This window comes from Mustela erminea, chromosome 11, assembly GCF_009829155.1.
Source record: "Mustela erminea isolate mMusErm1 chromosome 11, mMusErm1.Pri, whole genome shotgun sequence".
In the NCBI taxonomy this organism is placed as follows: domain Eukaryota; kingdom Metazoa; phylum Chordata; class Mammalia; order Carnivora; family Mustelidae; genus Mustela; species Mustela erminea.
In genome coordinates, this window is record NC_045624.1 from 81,371,531 (window position 1) to 81,377,755 (window position 6,225).

The following is a 6,225-nucleotide window of genomic DNA, read 5'->3' on the forward strand; positions in this document are numbered from 1 at the left end:
ATCATTCTTTAAAAGTGAAAAAAAAAAAAAAAGCTTTTTCATAGGACTAGAAACTAGGAAGTTGTGCCAAGATGGGACATCTCCCTTGTGAGAAATGATTTTAAAATCCTTCAAAGAGAAGAAAAATTATATAGGCAGAAATTTGGATCTACATAAATGAAAAGTGTTAGAAAAAGAATGAATTAAGGTAAAATAAAATATTTTTTTTCTTTTCATACTAAAGTGCTTTAAAAGATAACTTTTCAAAGTAACGGCAGTAATATATATATTTTATATATATATATGAGGTATATGTGATATATATATATATATATATATATATATAATTGATATATATATATTCTTTTCACTTCTTTATCCATTCATCTATTGATGGACCTCTAGATTCTTTCCATAGTTTGCCTACTGTGGACATTGCTGTTATAAACATTCAGGTGCACGTGCCCCTTCAGATCACTACATTTGTATCTTCAGGGTAAATACCCAGGGGTACGATTGCTGTGTTGTATGGTAGCTCTATTTTCAACTTTTTGAAGAACATCCATGCTGTTTTCCAGAGTGGCTGCACCAGCTTGCATTCCCACCAACAGTATAGAAGGGTTTCCCTTTCTCCGCATCCTCGCCAACATCTGTCATTTCTTTTAGGCATTCTGACTGGTGTGAGGTGATATCTCATTGTGGTTTTGATTTGTAGTTCCCTGATACTGAGTGATGTTGAGCACTTTTTCATGTGTCTGTTGACCATTTGGATGTCTCCTTTGCAGAAATATCTGTTCATGTCTTCTGCCCATTTCTTGATTGGATTATTTGTTCTTTGGGTGTTGAGTTTGATAAGTTCTTTATAGATTTTGGATACTAGCCCTTTATCAGATACGTCATTTGTGAATATCTTCTCCCATTCTGTCAGTTGTCTTTTGTTTTATTGATTGTTTCCTTTGCTGTGCAAAAGATTTTTATCTTGATGAAGTCCCAATAGTTCCTTTCTTGCCCCTGCTTCCCTTGCCATTGGTGATGTTTCTAGGAAGAAGTTGCTGCAGCTGAGGTCAAAGAGGTTGCTGCTTGTATTTTCCTCAAGGATTTTGATGGATTCCTGTCTCCCATTGAGGTCTTTCATCCATTTTGAGTCTATTTTTGGGTGTGGTGTAAGGAAATGGTCCAGTTTATTTCTTCTACATGTGGCTGTCCAATTTTCCCAACATCATTTGTTGAAGAGACTGTCTTTTTTCCCTTGGACATTCTTTCCTGCTTTGTCAAAGATCAGTTGACCATAGAGTTGAAGGTCTATTTCTGGGCTTTCTTCTGTTCATTGATCTATGTGTTTGTTTTTGTGCCAATACTATAATGTCTTGATGATGACAGCTTGTAATAAAGCTTGAAGTCTGGAATTGTGATGTCACCAACTTTGGCTTTCTTTTTCAACATTCCTCTGGCTATTCAGGACCTTTTCTGGTTCCATATAAATTTTAGGATTATTTGTTCCATTTCTGTGAAAAAGATGGATGGTATATTGATAGGGATTGCTTTAAAAGTATAGATCACTTTAGGTGGCATAGACATTTTCACAATATTTGTTCTTCCATTCCATGAGCATGGAACATTTTTCCATTTCTTTGTGTCTTCCTCGATTTTTTTCATGAGTACTTTATAGTTTTCTGTGTACAGATTCTTTGTCTCTTTGGTTAGGTTTTTTCCTAGGTATCTTATGGTTTGGAATGCAATTGTAAATGGGATTGACTCCTTGATTTCTCTTTCTTCTGTCTTGCTGTTGGTGTATAGAAATGCAACTGATTTCTGAGCATTTATTTTATATCCTGACACTTCACTGAATTCCCGTATGAGTTCTAGCAGTTTTAGAGTGGAATCTTTAGGGTTTGCCATGTAAAGTATCATATCATCAGCAAAAAGGGAGAGTTTGACTTCTTCTTTGCTGATTTGGATGGCTTTTATTTCTTTTTGTTGTCTGACTGCTGACGCTAGGACTTTTAGTACTATGTTGAATAGCAGTGGTGATAGTGGACATCTCTGCTATGTTCCTGACATTAGGGGAAAAGTTCTCAGTTTTCCCCACTGACAATAATATTGCTGTGGGTTTTTCATAGATGCCTTTTATGATTATGAGCTTTGTACCCTCTGTCCCTACACTTTGAAGAGTTTTGATCAAGAAAAGATGTTGTACTTTGTCAAATAGCACACATTTTTAATATAAATAGCACATATTTTAACTGAAGCCTGAAATTATATTTTATTGGAATACTTATTCTATATTTATTATACTTACTGTGTATTTAACTTAAATATAACATCATTATATGTGCATTGTATTTTCTCACTCTATAAGTTTTTTCTTAATAACAAAGTATTTTTTAATCATTCCATTTTATTTCCTCATTTTGTATGGAAGTTATAAGCACTTTTAGCAATAATCTTAATCATCATAACACATACAGATGTATTATTGACTTATATGGGCTGTTAATCTTAAATTTTTCAAGTTTTTTAATAAAAAGTAAGGTTCTTAAAGAATTTTAATTCCATTTATCTCTTTACTTATATAATGGCATGGCTGCAGGAATTTTATTTGACATACTTTAAATCCCACATTATTATTGCTTTACACAGTCAATGTTTGTGTATATTTGAACATTTTTGTCATTTTCTTTGCTGCTTCTGTCCTTCATACAACTCTGTACTCCCATTATGTATAGTTTGCTTATGTCTAAGAACATCCTTTAGAATTTCTGTATTAATGGTCTACTAGTGATAAAATCTCTCTTCTATAGTTTATTTTAAATTATTTTACTTTGTCAACAGTTTTTTTTTTCAACCAACAAGAAGCCATAACTTTATTAATGATAGAAACAGTACAAATTTCAAACCAAGCTGCAGTTATTCTTTTGAAACACCAAAAAAAAGTCCTCGTTTTCAGATGGTTACATTGTTAATTCCATAATAGCATTTACAATATCATTACTGTTGTTCTTCAGGGCTAGGACTGCCTTTGCTCTTGACACATTTGCTTGTGACATGACCAATTCTATGTCCTTAACCTCTACACTGGTTTCATCAACCTCTTCCTCTTCACTCTCCTCTTGTACAGTTGGAGTCTGTGTGTTTTCTTGAATGTTTGAGACAACTTCACCTTGAACTTTGAATTTCTGAGCAGCTGTCAGTTGTGCTTGCTGAGATAAATGCTCGATCTTGGCTTCCCCAAAAACTATGTAGGTATCTGAAGCTGGGCTCTTGTCGACATCTGGTTTTGTGATGACAAAGAGGATATTCTTAGATTTCGGGATAGTGACTCTTGTAACCCCTGTAATCTGTCGAAGACCCAATTTGGGCATAGCCTTCCATGCCTTCTTTTCACTCGGGCTCTGTTTTGCTTTACTGACTGGTTCTTCATCAATTTCAGCGGCTGCTGCCAGCTGGCTTGTTGTGTGGTTACCTGTGTGGAATCCTGTTCCTCAAGCTCTGGTACTGATTCATCACTGTCAGATTCTGTTCCAGACCCTGTCTCAGCCTGGGGCTGTGGCAACTCCTGCTCTGTAGCAGGGACGGTTTCTATGGCTTCACCAGGCATTTTGTGCGGGGGACGCAAAACCAAGATGGCGGCAGAAAGAGCACTTTGTCTACAGTTTTAAATATTATTTTTGTGATTTTAAATTACAGGTTGGCTATTTCTTTCTGTAACCTGAAGCTATTTTTCTACTCTTTTTGTCTTCCATTATTGCTTTAAAAACTGTTTGTCAGCCTATCCTCCTCTGAAGTAATCTCTCCTTTACCTTTGGCCCTTTTAAAGTATTTTCTTTGTGTTACTCTTCTGCAATATTATTATGATATCTGTAGACTTGGATTTCTTCTTCTATATTATGTTGAGGGACTTTTTTGCCTTCTTGAATAGTTGTGGGCATGATGTTTTTCATCAGTTTGATAATGTTCTAAGATATTAGATCTGTAAATACTGAATCTGTTCCCATTTCTTCTTTCTATAACCCATTTAATATATATATTTAGATTAGATATTTAATATTTAATTTAGATATTATATATGTACACATTTAGATATTATATATGTACATATATACACATATATGTATTCTCAGTGTATCATCAATTCTCTTATTTTCTTTTGTATATTGTACATCAATCTGCAGAGCTTTTAACACATTTTCCAATTCACTAATTCTCCTTTCAGCTGGGATAATATGCTTTTAAACCATCTTTTCATTGCAGTTTTCAATATAATTTACCTGCTAGTTATTCAAAATGCAATGTTTCCTTTTATAATTTCCATCTAAAAATTTATTTGGTTTTCATCTTTATATACATATAGAGTATTTTTTAATTATCTTTATATAATACAGAACTTCCTTGACCTACAATGGGTTTTTATGTGCCAACAGACTCATGATAAATTGAAAATGCTGTAAGTTGAAAATGCTTTTAATAGCCTAACCTGTTGAAGATCATAGTATAGCCTAATCTACCTTAAACATGTTCAGAACATTTACATTAGCCTATAGTTGGAAAAAAAAATACAACACAGCCCATTTTCTAATAGTGCTGAATATCTCATGTAATTTACTGCACTGTACTGAAAGAGAAAAACAGAATGATTGTATCAGTACAGAATGGTTTTAAGTGTATTGGTTGTTTACCGTCATGATCACATGACTGACCTGGACCTTTGATTTGCTGCTGCCCCCCAGCATCACAGGATAGTATTATTCTGCATATTGCTAATTCAGACAAAAATAAAAATTAAAAATTTGATGTAGAGTTTCTTTTGAATGCATATAGCTTCCACACCATCATAAAGTAAAAAAAAACTGTAAGTCAAACCATTCTAAGTTGAGGACCATCTATAATTCAAATACCTGAAATTACTGGAAGTATATTTCTGTTAACTTTTGTTTCTGCTGAGCCTGACTTAGGTCTCGGTTTTGTTTTTTTTTTATTTGTTTGCTTGTTAATATCATATTTGATATTATAATTGTTAATATCATTATATTTGATATATTTTTTAGATACTTGAAATGTCATTTAAGGACTAAGACTTTTTGTTGTTGCTTTGTTTTGTTTCGTTGTGTTTTTCTCCCCAGAGAGCCTTTTTGTTTTCTTTTATCAGGCACCAGAGGGTGCTAGCAGTCCAGGACCAAGATGGACTTTGGTCCTAGTACCAGGCTTTAACAGGTCACACTTTCAGACTGTAAGAGATTATTTCACCAGAAGGCCTATCATTGGTAGCAGCTGACTTTAATTTATTCCCCTCCAGCCCATTAGTTTGTAGAAAGAGAAGTTCCACCCCTATACTGTTAAAGGTCCTAAAAATAAAAGCAGCTATTGGTTGGTAGAGAAGGGAACAGAACTTTTAGGAGTAACTGGACAGCATAGAAGATATAGGGTTGAGTCCTGTCCTATTTTGGCATTGAATTCCACCTGACCTTAGTTCAGTAGCTCCTTGCTCTCTGATTTGTTTTTGATGTCTTCAAAAAAATGTTTTAAAGAGAGAAGGGTTAATGCAGTTACTTAGTCTGGAGCCAGTTATCTAATCAGAATTGTTCCCTAAATGACTATTTAAACTCTTATTTCCAACTGACTCCCTACTGATCATCATTTGGAATTGGTCATTTACCCTCTTTCATGCAAAACCTCCTGCAGACAAACCTCCTCCTGACCAGTCCCAGCACTGTGGAAAAGCAATGACTAGGGTTGTCAATGACTAGGTGGTTAAATTTGAATTTCAGATAAACAATGAATATTTTTAAAATATAAGTATGACCCAAATATTGCATGGAATGTACTTATATATTTTTTAAATATTTTATATTTGAAAGAGAGAGAGAGAGAGCCTGATTGGTGGGGAGAGGATGCAGAGGGAGAGAGAAAAGCAGACTCCCTACAAACCAGGGAACACAACACATGATATAAGCCAAAGCCAGATGCTTAACCAACTGAGCCACCCAGATGCTGGGACATACTTATATTTTAAAATGTTTCAGTGTTTATCTGTAATTCAAATCTTGCTGGGTCTCCTTTATTTTTATTTGTTAACCTTGGCAGACTTACTGATGGCTGGCAGGTTAAATGTTTGCTCTGGTCAGAAGGGTTTCTAAGAAATCCAGAAGTTAAATGCCTCTTTGAATTTGTTGCAGTAATTAGAGTGAGATCTAGTTATCACATTATGTTTAGGTCCCTCAGTAATGTTTGTTTCAAGTGGAATTAAAG

General features: G+C 34.4%; 1 pseudogene; it reads right to left on the reverse strand.

Annotated features, from left to right (window-relative positions):
- Positions 1 to 2,810: 2,810 nt before the first annotated feature.
- On the reverse strand, positions 2,811 to 3,615 carry LOC116569383 (annotated as a pseudogene).
- Between the last annotated feature and the right edge of the window lie 2,610 nt (positions 3,616 to 6,225).